Raw genomic sequence first — 4,033 nt, 5'->3', positions numbered from 1 at the left:
CGTTGTTTACTGAGACATAAAAATATCAGAAAATATACAAATGGGTTGATAGAAAGAATGAAGGAGTTTATTCACGAGATTTGGAAATGGTGGAGTTGAAATACGCAAGTTTGAAGTAAACAAATGAGATTTTCACATAACGCGAGGTTTGAATGACTAAATCGGGGAAATGCCCTAATTCGAGTGAATCAATAACTTTAGTTAGAGCTTCAAAACCATTAGTGAATCGTTAAGAAAAGTTTGGATGAGAGTTTTGTCCACTCAATAGAGTTAGCTAAATCGTGAACGACTTTCGAGAAATAAAGCGTAGAAGCTCATTTCATAGTGTTTTAAAAGATACACGAACAAACATATGAGGAGGGAATTTACCATTGAGAGAAAGTCAATTTGGTTGCGTAACAATTTCGAATTTGGTTTACTTCAGACACAAAGACATTTCATGAACACGTACAACTGATTAAGATTGAGTATAAAAAGTTCATGGATTGGTAAGGTGTGACGTATTATTCAAGGTGAATCTCTGCAAATGGAGCTGATGTCCTAAAATAACTGCAGATAGATATTATATCCTAATGAGTAGGAATTGAATCGTCAGTTGGAGACGCACACCTACTTTAAAGATTTGACCACATTCACATGATGTTATGTATATTTCGTACATTCTTAACTCCACCCAAGAAATCCACCAAGAAGACTATGTCCTTTTGTGTTGTTTACCCTCTGTACCTCTCTGCAGCACGCTATTGAAGATAAAATATGCTCAGAACAAAATGCAATTCAACACAATGTTCAAACGGTCCTATGTGATTTTCTTTTATCATTGCAATGACCTTTGTGAGTTTGTAACAAACTGTGTAACATGAAACCATTTCAACATCTGTTTTCCAGGAATTTAACTCAGTTCACATGGGAAACGTTATCCAACGGCTGAAAAATCACCTTTGGCTCTCTTTCCACACGTATCTCTCCACGTTTTAGATACTTGCAATATGTTTGTTCATCAAGGAGTTATTATCCAGAAAAGGTCGTTTCTCAATCCACAAACACGAGTCTTTTCCCATAATCTTGGCTTTGCTCAATATCAACTTCTATCTGTACCCCTCAAGACGACGATAAACTGTAGCTGGTCCATGTGAAGCTCAAACTTAAAACTTCGGCGCAGCACTATACTGGAGCAGAGATACCGTGCACTGGTCACCTGCAGCAGAGGAGCAACATTCCTCTGCATTCCTGGTTGTACCTGAACGTTTGGCAAACCGAGTTTCTCTGATTCCATGGGTAGTAACGGGGATTATACAATCATCTTCACCAGTAGTTCTGGCCCCGAGTGCGGAAAGTGGTGAGCTACTTATTCCAAAGATCGGTAGATTATTGACATATACAATTTCAATATTTGCCTTCACTAACAAATGAACGTTTCATTTTGTTATAAATATAATAGACAATAGACAATAGGTGCAGGAGGAGGCCATTCTGCCCTTCGAGCCAGCACTACCATTCATTATGATCATGGCTGATCATCCTCAATCAGTATCCTGTTCCTGCCTTATCCCTATAACCCTTGATTCCACTATCGTTATGAGCTCTATCCAACTATTTCTTGAAAGAACACGCCCTGTTTTCTCTGGTTCTTCATTCCATTGACGTCAAATCTTCACAGAATTCAACAGACCTTGTTGCACAGTTTTTTTCTTCATTTTTGTGCAGATCATTGTGAGCAGAGTGGGAATGCGCTTGCCACACAACCCAGAGATCAGCCTTGGAACCGTACTGTACTATTTATCATCTCACCAACACGAGGCAGAAATATCTGCTGTGCTGCATAATTTACGCAATTCACTTATTAATAACGTCATATGCTAGCCTGCACATGTGACGAGGTGGCCGAGCGGTTAAGGCGATGGACTGCTAATCCATTGTGCTCTGCACGCGTGGGTTCGAATCCCACTCTCGTCGTTGTTTTTAATTACCCCTCCTCAACAGTCTTCTGCAAAAAGAAGGTCCACAGATCCAGAACTGTCTTAGAGAAGAAATGCTTCTTCATCTCTGATTTAATTATGGGATCCGAATTCTAATGGGAAGTTAAAAATCACACAACACCAGGTCATAGTCCAACAGGTTTAATGGAAGCAATAGCTTTTGGAGAGCTGATCCTTCATCAGGTGACCGTGGAGTCCACAGTGGTAAGATACAGAATTTATAGCCAAACGTTACAGTGTAATGTCACTGAAACTAAACTTTGAAAAATACCTTGATTTTTTGTTAAATCTTACATCTGTTAGAATGACTATGTTAGGTTCACTTCTTTCTTATGTAAATCGCACAACTTTCTTTTAACAGTTACATTCTCAGGTGAACTTTACCAATTAGTGTCATCACAGATAATATGTTGACAGTGTTAGTCCCTGTGTGCTGTGTCCGTGCCATAATGTTTAGACTGACGCTAATCTAAAAAAAAAACAACATGCTGCAGGCAAGGTACATTGAGACATGGTATATTGGTGAAACCGAGCAGAGGAGACAGCAACGGAATGGGTACTGCACATCAATCAACAGACAGGCATGCCCCTTCCCAGTTGGAGAGCACTTCAGTCGTCCAGGACATTCGACCTCAGACCTTCGGATGACAATCCTCCAGGGCGGGCTTCGGTACAAGTAACAGCTAAAAGTGCCAAAGCAGCGGCTGATAGCTAAATTCAGTACTGCAAATGTGTGGCTGGAAAAGCGCAGCAGTACAGGCAGCATCCAGGGAACAGGAGAATCGACGTTTCGGTCATAAGCCCTTCTTCAGGAATGAGGAAAGTTTGTCCAGCAACCGTCGTGTTGTTGTGGTCTGGCGATGGAGGAGTCCAAAGACCTGCATATCCTTGGTGGAGTGGGAGGGGGAGTTAAAGTGTTGAGCCACAGGGTGGTTGGGTTGGTTGGTCCGGGTGTCCCAGAGGTGTTCTCTGAAACGCTCCGCCAGTAGGCGGCCTGTCTCGCCAATACAGAGGAGGCCACATCGGGTGTAGAGGATGTGGAATGCTTGGAATTTTCTTGATGACTTTGTTTTTACCTATTTTGTTCAGTTGAAAAATGACAGTTTTTGAGTTTTTTAGAGCAAGGCGAATGGCCTTTCAACCTATTATATCAGTATGAGTCATCAAACATCTGGCTTGTAAACACAGTTTCCAGCAAGTGACTCACCGCCTGTTGTGTTCTAATATTTCAAGTCTTTAGTTAAATTGTTATTCAATTTCGTAAGGGCTTAAGTGGAACAAAAACATCTCTGTGAACTGACAGTTCTAAAAGACACTATTTCTCAGATTCGTTTGTCAGTTTTCCTCATGATGCTGCGGAAAATGTTTCTGCACTCACATCTGAATTGGTTTGCCCTGTTTCTTCTTCAACTTCCTCCTTCTTTCTATTAAATGGTTTAGATTCCAATACAGACACAAGGTGCAGGCGGCGGAAGTCAAGTGTTTGTACTTTCACTGACACTCTGTCTCGCCGGGATCTGCAGTCCTTCCTCACACTAATTCAGACAGCACTGTCCTTCTTGTGACATGTCCCGTGGAGAATGGAAGGACAGGCATTAATAACCCGCATTTGGAAACGGAGCGACAGTTTTAAAACATTTACAATGCCCCAGCGAGTAATTGAGCTCCTATCTCCCGCATAACATACGGTGACACTAACCACTATACTACTGAGGACAACAGTTTCAAAGGAGACTCTTCAGCCCGTTGTGGTTGCATTTGTTAAAAAACAACTGCTTACCGACCCGAATCGTTTAGTCCATAGCCTTAACGGTATTGGCAGAACATATTCACATCTGAATATTCCTTCAGGTTATAAGGGTTGCTGCCTCTCTGACCCTTATAGACAGTGTGTTCCAAATTCGAACACCTGCTGGTCTATACCGCTTTTATACACATCTACTTAAACCTTTCTGTCTCTCTCATTAAATTTCTGGCCCCCTGTGATCGTTCTTTCCATCGATGGGAAACGCTTCTTTCAGTCTACCTTATCCATACCACTCACAAACTCCTCT

The 4,033-nt window shown here is 41.5% G+C and overlaps 1 non-coding gene across 1 annotated transcript; it reads left to right on the top strand.

Moving 5' to 3' along the window:
- The first annotated feature begins 1,874 nt into the window (after window positions 1–1,874).
- Window positions 1,875–1,956, top strand: trnas-gcu (transfer RNA serine (anticodon GCU)). Its single transcript has one exon. It is a non-coding gene; the product is annotated as a tRNA-Ser (tRNA).
- Window positions 1,957–4,033: the final 2,077 nt, after the last annotated feature.

This window comes from Chiloscyllium plagiosum, unplaced genomic scaffold, assembly GCF_037043375.1.
Source record: "Chiloscyllium plagiosum isolate Xiang-an unplaced genomic scaffold, Cpla_swu_hap1 HiC_scaffold_46, whole genome shotgun sequence".
Lineage (NCBI taxonomy): Eukaryota > Metazoa > Chordata > Chondrichthyes > Orectolobiformes > Hemiscylliidae > Chiloscyllium > Chiloscyllium plagiosum.
The sequence above is the reverse complement of the archived record's forward strand: the minus strand, read 5'-3'. Positions and strand labels throughout refer to the sequence as shown.